Here is a 13865-nt window from a genome sequence, read left to right as displayed (position 1 = left end):
GTCAAACCTAATTAAATCTCTTCAAACAACACAACTTCGACTCCCAACAACAAAAAATTGGCTTCTATTGCAGGTTTGAACTTTTTGGCCCTCTCAACAACCATTGCTTCCACATGTGTGAGCTTATTTCAGGTTTCCAAGACTTCTTCAGACCTTCGCTTGACTTTGTCTTTCTTCTAGGGCTTGAGGATGACCTAATGAGCCTTTGACCTTCTTTCTGCACTTTCTCCAAGTTCGATCCTACAGTGACAAAACTAGGGAGGATATATCAAAGTAATCCAAGATTGTCTCTCAAATACACAAGCTTCTTGTTAGGAAGAAATTTTGTCAAGATGCTAGCTACCTGTTCATCGGCGGAGATATATCGTCGTTGCAACACTCCATCTTGCACCAACTTTCGAATGTAGTGATACATTATTTATATGCTTTGTCTTTCCATGAAACAATGGGTTTTTAGACAACCTTATACAACTGGTGTTGTCACATTGTATCACTGTAGGGTCCATTGGTCCCTTAAACAAATCAGACGACAACTTCCTCAATTAGACAACTTCTCTGCTTACTTCACAAGGTGCAATATATTCAACCTCAACACCACTCAAAGCAACATATTCTTGCTTTGTACTCATCCAGGGGATCACAGATGATCCCAAACTAAAGCATCCTCCAGTAGTGCTACTTCCATCCTACTCACTGCCTCCCTAGTCGGAATCTGTATATCCAATTAAGTGGACATCATTCTTCTTATCATACTTTAGGCAATAGTGGATTGTTCCTTGCAGATATCTCAGTATATGCTTGACTACTATGCAATGATCATGCTTGGGCTCTACCTGGAACTCACTGAGAACATTCACTGCAGAACATATGTCTGGTTGAGTATTTACTAGGTACATCAGTGAGTCAATCAATTTTCTATACTTGGTTGGATCCACAGGGATTGACTTGGAACTTCTTAGCCTCTTCAAGTTTGTGATCATGGGAGTAGTCATAGGTGTGCAATTCATCATGTCAAACCTCTTCAACATCTTGATCACATACTGTCCTTGACCTAGATAAATCTCATCAGGTCCCTACCAAACTTAGAGTCCCAAATAATAGTGCACCAACTCTAGATTCTTTATGTTGAATTCCACTGCTAGTTGCTTCTTGCACTCTTGAATATGACCTTCTACACCTATCATAAGAAGATCATCCACATATAGAAGAATGATTACAGGTTCATCTTTCAAAACCTTGATGTATAGATTTCAATCAACATAACTCTTTGAGAAGCCAAATCTTTGTAGGTATGCATCCATCCTTGAATACCATGCCCTTGGTACTTGCTTGAGGCCATACAATGCCTTCTTCAACTTGCAAACACAAGTCTATCTATCTTTGACTTTAAATCCCAGGGGTTGCTCTATATATAGACTTCTTCATCAATAGTGTCATCCAAGAATATAGTTTTGACATCCATTTGATGGATGTTCCATCACAAGGATGCTGCCAAAGAGACCAATGAACGTATAATTGTATACCTTGTTGTAGGTGCAAATGTCTCTTCATAGTTAATGCCTTTTTGTTGAGAGAAGCCCCTAGCAACAAATCTTGCCTTATACTTGTCAATACTTCCATCTATTGCATGTTTAATCTTATAGAGCCACTTGGAAGTTACCACAAATTTGTCTTTGGGCCTAGGTACGATCTCTAAAACTCCATTTTCATTATGGGTTTGTATTCTTCATTCATGGCATCTTTCCATTCCTAATGTTTGACAACCTCTTTAAAGATGGATGGTTCAACTTCTATTAACTTCGTCATGTAACTTGCATACCCTGAATATCTTTTGGGCTTCACTTTCCCTAGATGTGCCTTTGGCTGCTTCGTGTTCCTCTGCATCTAAAAGAGTAGATTTCAACCAATTAGGTCTCTTTATACTTTCAGGGGTGACCGCAAGTTGTGCGGGTTCACTGGGATCTTCATCTTCATGATTTGAATATTCTTCCTCCCTGGTACCTTCCTCTTCAAATATAGAAAGTTCTTCGTCATCAGAGTCCATCAGGTGGTCTTTTGATTTCTTAAATGCAATACTTTCATCAAATATCACATCTCGACTAACTTCTATTTGGTGTCCTTCCTTTATATAGATCCTATATGCCTTTGAAGTATTTCTATAGCCAACAAATGTTCCCTTCATTGTAGGATCCAATATCTTTCTCTTGTCCTTTGGTATTTGAATAAAGACAAAACAACCAAATATTTGGAGATGATCCACGCTTGGTATTCCTAGTGAATTCTTCTTCAGGAGTCATGTTGTCTAGTGATTTGTGAGGACTTCGATTTTGAATATATACAACGCTCTTTGTTGCTTCACCCCACAAAAAATTTGGCAGATCTTGATCATGTAACATGGCTCTTACACTTTTTTCAATCAATCAATTTTTTCATTTTGCAACTCTTTTTTGTTCGAGATTGTATGGGACAATCAACTCCCTCTTAATCCCAGACTCCTTACAGAAAGCTATGATTTCCTTTGAAGTATATTCTCCTCCATTATTAAACCTTAGAATGTTTATTCTTCTTTCTGTAAGGTTCTCCATTTTAGCTTTGAATTCTTGAAATTCAATGAATACTTCATCCTTTGATTTCAACAAATAAACCCAAGTTTTCCTTGAATGGTCATTAATGAATGTCACATAATATAGGTGACCTCTAAGAGACTTTGTAGACATAAGACCACAGACATCAAAATGAATGAAGATTTTGTAGTGAAGGTGACCAAATCTTCTATGCCAAAGTTGACATGGACTTACTTCAATGTGAACCAAAGCTTGAGATAGAGGAGTCAACAATCTGTAGAGTCTTCTTTCTTTCGATGCTAGGATTTTTTATCCCACACTACAACCTTTCCATCTATAAAAACGACTATATCTCACTTATCTTCTAGACATGAAATATAAAGTAGATTCTTTTGCAAACTTGGAACAAATAGGATGTTGTTGAGATGAATGCTTCCTCTATTCTCTAGCTCCAGCGAGGTTGATCCAATTCCTCTTATAGGATAGCTCTTCTTGTCACCAAGCTCAACATAGTAAGAAGATTTTCCTCTTGATAAGGTCTTTAGTTGCTTGTGCTCACCAGTCATATGTCTTGATGCTCCACTGTCGATTACCCAAATGTTCTCATCTTCAAATGTGCCAGTAAGAGCTGAGAATAGTCCTTCGTCCTTTGTAGATGTCTTGGTCATATCATTCTTGAAAAATAGGAGATTCCACAATGCCTTGATGCCCTTCTTGAGATGACTTGCTACCATCGAACACTTCTTTAGAAACTTCTTCAAGGGAGTAGTGATCTTCATCATGCCCTTAGCCAACCTTAGCTCTGATACCATGTTGAGAAATCTATAGGGAAATAGTTAGAATGATTTCTCTTATACTTGATAATTGCTTGTGATGTCTTTTTACTTTTTCTTACTTATTAGGTTCTTCTCTTATTATTATGTTGTTCTTATCATCAAACTACTATCAAAACAAAAAGATCAACAGTACACAAGAACATAAGATATAGGCTGCAAGCCAGGGCCAAAACCTCTCCACTTGAGAGGAAAACCCACAAATCTCTTCTCTTCTTATAGATTCTCCAATTGACGAATTCCAAGATCTCTAGATCAAGACCAATACCCTTCCAAGACCAAGTCCAACCTTCTAGATGATGTGCTTCCTTTGTCCAAGTCAAACCCAATTAAATCTCTTCCAACAACACAACTTTGACCCCCAACAATAGAATTTCGGCCTCTACTGCAGGTGTGAAATTTCCATCCCTCCCAACAATAGCTGCTTCCACATGCATGAGCTTATTTCAGGGTTCCAAGATTTCTTCAGTCATTTGCTTGACTTTCTCCTTCTTCTAGGGCTTGAGGATGACTTAATGAGTCTTCTTTGACCTTCTTTCTGCACTTTCTCCAAGTTTGATCCTATAACAACAAAACCCTAACCCAACAGTAGAAACAATAGCTTCCTTCCTTCGCACATGTGAAGGGAGAGATAAAAAATAGCCCAAACACTTGACCTTTGTCCTTCTTCCTTCGCTAACCTCTTTCTTCTTATCCTTCGCTTACTTGATGAGAGAATGAATTGTGTTCCTAGGAGATCGGGTTCTCTCCTATATATAGGTTTTCAAGATGGACAAAGTTCCTCAAATTAAGCCGACTTGGTCTTGGAGGGTATTCTGACACTTTTAAATACAAAAATAATTCTTTTACAAGTTACAATGTGTATGATGGGATCTTCAACCATATGACAACGACTCTTTTGACTTCTTGACCTACGACAAACCCTAGAAGCACTCAATGGGTGCTTGAGCTCTAAAATAAAAGACCATGAGTATGAAACCCATGCTTCAAGAATAACAATAATAATTTTTCTTTCATTTTACAATATACAAGAATCAAAAGTACATTTCATATTTATGAAGACCTAACCTAGTTACATATTTTTCAACAATTATGGTTAGATAACTTCTTGGCAGTTGAAATTAAAAACAATGATGTTAAATAAGTTTTATTGTGGAGTTTATACATAGGAAAATTCAAAATTGCATGGGGAAATCACAAAAGTAGAGGGCTTTCAAACAATTGTTCTAGACGAAAATTTTGGGCGTGATTGGGGTCCAATTTACGTCTTTTGAATTGAAAAAGAATCAAAGATGGTACTCTACAACTGAAGGGGGGGAATACATTGATGGATGATAGTGATATCATTATCAATGGCTAAGTGGTCAACCAAAACCACTAACTACAATGATGAAAGGGCTATTCAAAACGAGAATGAATCAATTTGACATGTTTCTCTCCTTGCATCTAATGGGTAGGATGTTAATGATAATAGTCAAGCTTCAGTTTCAAAGTTATAGAAATCATATTTTGGGAGCATAGCTTCTGGTCTCCTCAACATGGTATCTACAAGAATTCAACTATTCATTGGTATTTTGTTTGACACCTAATTGTGTCTAAATTTAGAAAGTGATTCAATGATCCTCTTTGTTTACTTATAGCAGAGTGGTGATCTTATTTGTTCATTAACTAGTATAGAAATGTTTAAACATGGCAATTATTGACTTATATAATGTCTGTGGTCTTTCTTAATTCATTTTAGATGAAGAACTCAATAGGTGTTTTTTAGGCATATCATCATCAAAGCTTAGTTTACAAGTTTTAAATTGACGACTAAAGATGGTAGCAATTTATACACTTTCATGTTGCTTTACTAGTATAATTAGTCATACTTGTGATTAAGTGAGGGAATGTTAATCATAAAGTCCATTATAACCTCTTCTTTGAGATGTTATCCTTATCTTGGATGATGTATCATCCCCATCCTTGACGAAGTGTTATTTTATTTTATTTTATGACTTGTTAGTGAATTGGCACCCTTCAATTTATGAGGTTATTACACCCATGTATTATATATTTGATGTCATTGGATGAATATAATGTTGAGATGACTTGAAGGTTTTTTTGGCCAATCTTTTTCTCTTTCTTAAAACTAGGAGGAAGGCATTGAGACTTAAATGACATTGGGATATTTGGCTTCTTGCATGCAATCTTGTATTTGACTTGAGGATGCTTGGGTTGTACAGTAACCAAGTAGGTGTGGATCTAGAGGTAAACATGGATTAGGAGGTATCCTTGGTGCTTTGGAGACCTTTTGAGGCACTATATCTTTTTTGAGGAGCAATTAACATTGGAGCCTTTCTTGTTGGACGTGTATTCCTTAGAAATTGACATGTGTTACTTTGGAGTTGGAGCGCTCCACATGTGGGCCTATTTTGTGATTAGGTAGGTTGCTTGTTTTAGACTTGATCCACTTTATGATTCTTCGTGACCCTTGCCTTTCATATAAATAAAAGGAGGGTTGAGTCTTTTCATCACTTGTATTTGAGTACTCATGTAATCGCATATACTTGTGTTAGAGATGTGAAAGCTAAGGCAAGCTTGTCATGTTGTGCTAGGGTTCTTGGAGGAATTTTAGGGGAAGACTAGGGTTAGGGTTTCACGTTAAGGATATAAATAAGACCGAAGTTTGTGATAAACCCTAGAGGAGCAGGGGAAGGCCTCTTATCTTATATCTCTTATAAGAGATGAAGGCTAGGGTTTTGTGGCATTTAGGAACCTTAGTGTTACTTGGTGTGCTTATTATGGAGAAGATAAAGAATACATACTTGTATAGTTGTGGTATGCAAGTGTAAGTACCAAGGAGGATTTTTTGGTTTTTACACCAACTTGTTAAGGATCTTTGGTGGTGTGATCAACTTTGGTTAGGAGTGATTCCTAGCTACAGGTTATTGGCTAGGGTTCTTAAATGGTTTCCCTAGATAGGGTTTGGAGAGCTTGATTTGTACTAGGTTGTGATATGTTGTTGGCATGTATATTTACTTCATTTTTTCTATATATAGAAACTACTAAAACTATCCAAATTTGTGTACTTGCATCACTAAATTTCATTGTGTTATCTTTTTAGTTAGGTTGGGGTCTAGTGCTAGTTGTACTTGTCAATTTGACATAACATAGAGCTAAATTGGTGAATTTATTTTAATGCATTTAGAAAATAAGGAGTAGATTTACTATTGTTATAATATGCCATAATAAGATATTTCAAATTTGTTATATGTTTGGAAAAGAGTGTTGCGATATTGACTTACACTTGAATGGTATTTATTTTCATGGGTTGCGTTATGAAATTGGATTGAAAAATGTAGGTTTTAACCCCGTATAGAAATTACCTGCCTACGAATTCTAAAACACAAAAAATAAACAATGCGAGAGCATAACACATAAAACACATATACACAAAGATTTTCCCCTGGATCCCAAAACCGGGACTACCAGCTTGATTTTTCATTATATTCCTTTCAATGTTACAATACATATTTATACATGCCAAAGCATCCAATACCATGGATCGAAAACCATCGCGTCCAAAACCATGTGCGAAAACCATGCACAAAACCATAGGTAGGTCTGCCCAACCTAATATAGGGTCCATTTTTTTTTTTTCTCTGGGGTGTTGCCCTAGACCTTGTAGAGGGGGGCTAACTGCCCCCCTCAAACCCCCTGTGAACCCCCCGTTGCGCAATCGGCGCAATGAAGGGGGCGCTCCGCCCCCCCTCTAAACCCCCCGTAAACTACATAGGCTAGTCATAGAAAGAATATAACACAACCCAACATTCTCCCACTTGTTGTTTTCTTTCCACATGGGGCCATATGAGAACTTAGTCATTTATCCAGCCCTGAAACGCCCATTGTTTCTCTACACCAAGAGAACTTCTCAGAGCTCACAGATTTTGTCAATGCATCTGTAGTATTATTCAAAGTGTCCACCTTTACCAACAACACCTTTTTGTCTTCTATCATATCCCTCACAAAGTGATATTGAACATCAATGTGCTTTGTCTTTGAATAATAAGCAGAGTTCTTTGCCAAGAAAAATGCACTTTGGTTGTCACAGTCTATCCTTATAGCTCCCTGTACTAACTCCATACTTGAACACAATATATGCAACCAAACTGCTTCCTTGCTTGCATGAGTGGCTGCCATGTATTCTGCCTCTGTAGTTGATAATGCCAATACAGATTGTTTCTTACTCATCCAGCTGACTGCACCTCCAAACAGGTTAAACACATACCCACTTGTAGATCGTCTCTGGTCCAGATCTCCAGCCCAGTGTGCATCAACAAAGCCACAGATATACAAAACTTTGTCCAATCCTGGTCTTCCTTGGTAGTACAAACCATAATCACTAGTGCCACGCAAATACCTAAAACCCCGCTTCATTGTTGTCCAATGCTCCTTTCTTGGTTTTGACATAAACCTGCTCAATACTCCCACTGCATGTGCAATGTCTGGTCTAGTACAGACCATTGCATACATTAGGCTACCGAATGCACTTGCATATGGAACACAGGACATGTCCTCTTCCTCTTCTTGTGTCTTGGGACACTGTTCAGTAGATAACTTCACACCTACAAGAATAGAAACCTTCACCGGTTTACTATTCTGCATATTAAACCTTTGCAGTATTGTCTCAACGTACTTCCTCTGGTTTAACTAGAGCTTCCTCTTTGCCTGATCTCTTTTAATTTCCATGCCAAAAATATAGTTTGCAGCACCAAGATCTTTCATGTCAAATTTGGAGGACATTTGGGTCTTCAAATCGTGGATAATTTGTTTGTCATTTCCAACCAGCAACATATCATCCACATACAAGACCAGATAAATAACACGATCACCAATTAATTTAAAATACACACAGGATCTGCTTTGCTTCTGATGAAGCCAAGTCCCCGTATAAATGTATCAAATTTCTGATACCACATCCTTGGTGACTGTTTTAACCCATACAAAGACTTCTTTAACTGCATACCAGTTCTTTCTTACCCTTCACTGCAAAACCTTCAGGTTTCTTCATGTAGATCTCCTCTTCCAGATCCCCGTGAAGAAATGTTGTCTTCACATACATATGTTCTACCTCAAAATCAAAAGCAGCAGCAACAGATAGAAGTAATCTAATAGAAGCTACCTTGGCAACAGGAGAAAAAATATCACCAAAATCAATTCCCGGCACCCGGGAATAACCTTTTTCTACCAACCGAGCTTTGTATTTCTCCACCTTTCCTTCTGCATTTGTCTTCTTCTTGAACACCCATTTGCTGCCAATGGGTTTCCTTCCAGCGGACAACTCCACCAGATTCCAAGCCTCATTTTTGTGAAAAGATGCCATTTCATCAACCATGGCCTCTTTCCATATCTTCCATCCTCTGAATCTACTGCTTCCTTCACTGCTCTGGGATCATCATCAGTAATAGACAAAGAAAAATTTGAATAGGAAGCAGATGGACTATATCTTTCTGGCTGCCTTCTTTCTCGAACTAATCTTCTCACACCCAGAGTTTGTGGTTCTTCATTTTCTGATTCCTCCTTTGCTGTAGAGTCCGATTCTTCCTCCTTTAGCTCAAACTATATCTTCTCAGGTTCCTTTGATGGGACTTCATGTTTACTAACATCTTTCACCTCTATGAACACCACCTCTCGACTGTACACAACCTCCTTTGTCATTGGGTTCCAAAGCTTATAACTCTTTAAACCATCCTTATACCCAATAAAGATGCACTTTTTCAGATTTACTATCCAACTTGGTTCTTTTCTTCTTTGGAACATGTACATATGCATCACATCCAAATATCCTCAGATGTGAAAGAGAGGGTTTTTCACCAGTCCATACCTCTTGTGGAGTTTTATCCTCCAATGCTGATGAAGATGATATGTTGACCAAGTAACATGCTGTCTCCATCGCCTCTGTCCAGAATTCCTATCCTAACCCGGCACCACTGAGCATGCTTTTTGCCCTTTCCATCAACGTCTTCTTTATTCTTTCTGCAACTCCATTTTGCTCAGGGGTGTATGGAGTAGTCTTTTGTCGTGCTATACCACACTTCTTACATAATTCTTCAAATTCCTTGCTGCAAAACTCTCCACCGTTATTTGACCTCAACACCTTTATCTTCTTCTCTGTCTGGTTTTCCACCAGAGCCTTAAATTCTTTAAACCTGTCAAAGACTTCATATTTCTTCTTAAAGAAATATGTCCATGTATTCCTTGAGAAGTCATCTATAAATGATACATAGTACATAGACTTATCCAGTGATGGAACTTTCACAGGTCCAAACACATCATTGTGCACGAGCTCTAATATCTGTTTCGCCCTCTTACCACCAGAAGGGAAACTCACCCGATTCTGCTTCCCATATATACAATTTTCACAAAAATCAAAATCAAGAGAGCTATTACTTATACCTTCTACCATACCTTTACCATGAAGTATTCGAAGGCCCTTCTCTCCGGTATGTCCAAGCCTTTGATGCCACAACATGGTTTTCTCTCCAGAGACCACTAGATTTTCTGCTCCACTTTTAGGAACCACAAAACTGTTGCACCCATCAACAACAGTGCTACCTCGCAGCGTGTACAGAGTTCCAATTTGAACTCCCTGCATCAATACCAGTGCTCCCCGAACCATCTTGTAGGTATTCTTCTCGAACACTATTTTTACACCTGCATCATCCAGCTTGCTTATAGAAATCATATTTCTGGCTAATGCAGGAATATGCAGAACACCTGGAAGTGTTTTAACCCTTCCACCTTGCAACTTCAACTTTACTTTTCCGCGACTGACGATTCTAGCGTTCCTATCAGCCCCCAAGAAGACATCACCACCATCATATTTCTCATACTCATAGAACCACTCTCTATGGGGAGTGAAGTGAAAGGATGCACCTGAGTCAATCGACCATGCCTCATGATCTACATGTGTACTTGAAGAAGCCAAGTACACATCCTCACCTTCATATGAGGTGGTTTTCACCTCTGCAGAAGGAGAATCATCAGATCCCTTTCCTTTGTTAGGAGATTTAGATTTACAGTTCCTTTTGTAGTGCCCTTCCTTTCCGCATTTCCAACAAACCACCTTTACATGTTTTCTTGGAGATTTAGATCTCCCACTCGACGACTTATTTTTGTTTCTATTTTGGGTCCGTCCTCGTACAGACAAGGCATCACCATTCAAGGTCTCCATATTTTTCTGTCTCATCTCCTCCGTTAGCAAGGATGAGACTATTTTATCAAACTGCAAGGCAGTTGCATTGCTACCTATTGCAATAACCAAACTATCCCACGAATCTGGTAGAGAACACAACAAACTGATGCACTTATCTTCATCTGAAATTTTAATATCAACAGACAATAACTGAATTACCACAGTATTAAATGCGTTCAACTTCTCTGTCACTGAGTCTCCATCTTTCATCCTCAGGTTATACAACTTTTTCTGCAAGAACGGTTTATTCACTAGAGACTTAGATTGGTACAAATTCCCTAACTTGTCCCACAAAGCCTTCGCAGTAGCTTCCCCTGATACATTCAACAATACTGAATCAGAGACACACATTCGTATTGTGCTCTTTGCCTTCCGATCCAACTTCTTCCATTCTTCATCGGACACTCCCATTGGTTTAGTACCTGGATCTACTGATCTTTGTCCACCAACAGATCCTCCATCTTGAGTTTCCACAACTCAAAACTCTGACCATTAAATTTATTGATCTTTATCTTTCCACTTCTCGTCATCTTCTTTCACCACTAGAATCGATCTCGCAGATCTCCCACTGAACAGGGTCTACCACAGGCTCAAGCAAAACCTCTTAGCAACAAAGGCGTCCCCTTGAAGCCAAAACAACTCTGATACCAAATGTAGTTTTTAACCCCGTACAGGAATTACCTGCATACGAATTCTAAAACACAGAAAATAAACAATGCGAGAGAATTACACACAAAACACATATACACAAAGATTTTCCCCTGTTTCCCAAAACTAGGACTATCAGCTTGATTTTTCATTATATTCCTTTCAATGTTACAATACATATGTATACACGCCAAAGCATCCAATACCATGGACCGAAAACCATTGCGTCCAAAACCATGTGCGAAAACCATCGCGTCCAAAACCATAGGTAGGTTCGCCCAACCTAATATAGGGTCCAATTTTTTTTTCCCCGGGGCGCTACCCCGGACCCCGTAGAGGGGGGCTAACCGCCTCCCTCAAACCCCCTGTGACCCCCCCGCTGTGCAGTTGGCGTGGGGGGGTTCTGCCCCCCCTCTAACCCCCCCGTAAACTATGTAGGCTAGTCATGGAAAGAATATAACACAACCCAACAAAAAAGAGTGAAATAATTATGTGGTATATTCATATTTTAGATTCAACTTGAAGTGTGAAAGTGCTCAGAAATAGATTGGGGTAACCTCAAAGTTGAAGTGAATTTTGAATTTGAAATAAAACTTGGTCTTAAAATTTTGACACTAACAACTCCAACTAATGTTTTTTTGTTTTTTATTATTTTAAGAAAAGAAAGATGATATATATAAAGTTAATGATGAATATTTCTACTAGTTAGAAATATATTTACTGTCAATCTAAACATATACCAATGATATAGTTATTGAGATAAATCAGTAATACTATTGATTGAATAATAACCTCCATGAAATAAAATTAATATGAATATTAATAATCACTATGTACCTACTATTCGAAAATTTAAATATTCACACACATCTTAAAATTTAAAAATAAATAAATAAATAAATGTTGTTATTATTTGGTCAATTAGACTTACTATGAAACATAAGAAAATCAATTCCAAAAAACTTGAAAAGGGAAAAAAGGTAATGACAGTGGAGATAGTGCAAATCTTTGATAAAACTTATGAGATAAAGAAGAAATTGTGAGCAAACACTAAGTCATTAATGCAAATTAATAACTTAAATATCATGGAGTTCAAGATGTTTAAGTAATTAATACAAGAAGTAAAAAGTGAAATATTATAATGATTTTTGTAACGAGCTAAATACAATCTCGAGTAATCAAACTAATATTCTAATACAATAGAGAATAATAATCCACACCATGTTAGAAACCTTAATAATAGGACCATTGGGGGTTTACAACCCGTTTTCCTCTCCGTAAATCAGGACACAATTGGGGGATTTGAACCTCGGATATTTAGTTACCACAAAGTCACATTACTTGGATCACCAATTAAGGTGTCCCTCTGGGACGATTTTAATGACGGTTTGAAAAAACCCATGGTTATACATTTATTTGAGATTATATTTTGTCAATTTTCTTAATAGTTTTAGTGAATTGGAAAAGAATTTAAATTAATTAACATTGTTACACCAAAATCATTATGTGGACGAGTGTAATGCATAGTGGAAATTGGTTGCCAATGTTTGTGGTCTCCTAACATTCCTTCAAGGAATTTTATATTGGAGGATATACAACATATGTAATGAGTTAAAATTCCATAAAAGAAATATATTTTAGAAGCCATGTAAAAAGCTCATGCAATGGGTTTAAGATCAATTCATTAATAAAATAATAAAAATAGTTAATGTGTTCAATTTTGAGTCTTTAAAATATATTATTTTCTATGTATTTTTCAAATAAACATGAAAAATAAAGGGTTGATTAAGAAAAAATAAGAATCAAAATGTGAAGAAAATAGAAAGAAATAATATAGATAAAATTTTGTAAAAATTAATAATAAAACTTATATATTTTTTTCATCGAAAAAGGTAAGAGAATTTGTATTAAAATCATGGTATGGGTTTAGAACCAGAACCCTTTACATAGCACTGTTACTTCATATGGCATACAAATCCATAAAATGCATTTTCTGCACCTATTCGTTCTTTTAACTATTGTATTAAATTGGTTCCTCCTATATACCTTAAAGAATACTCCTAATATCAAATATATCTGCAATACATTATATATATATATATATATATATATATATATATATATAAAATATTTAACAAGAGCCTAATGGACCAACTTTCAGCGTTGCCTTGCCTGATTTTGTTGCTTCATCCTGCACCTTACTTCCTGTAGCAATTGCACCTTGCTGCTCCAGATCTATTATATTCTCGCCATGCCAAATTTTCTTTAAGTCTTGTTGCCTATTTGATGAATTCAACTTCCAGTCTTTTCAGTCTAATCCCCATAACTTTCATTTATGCTTCTACTTTTGCCTAAATTTTCTCAATTTTCACTTGCAACAACTTGTATTTTTTGTCCAAGAGCATCAACTTCGCCTTTGTTTGTTGGTTCTCCATCTCTCTTAGATGATTAAGGAGAATCAAAATCTTTTCCACATACTTTGTTAATCGATCTAACATCATGCTGGTTATCTTCTGCTCCAAAGCAAGAGGATTCATAGCAACATCCTCCATGTTAAGATTACTGTTCATTTTTAGTTTTGTT

Source organism: Pinus tabuliformis, chromosome Q (assembly GCF_031772625.1).
Source record: "Pinus tabuliformis cultivar Carrire ecotype Pingquan chromosome Q, CPIR1, whole genome shotgun sequence".
NCBI classification, from domain to species: domain Eukaryota; kingdom Viridiplantae; phylum Streptophyta; class Pinopsida; order Pinales; family Pinaceae; genus Pinus; species Pinus tabuliformis.
This window is presented reverse-complemented; position numbering follows the sequence as displayed.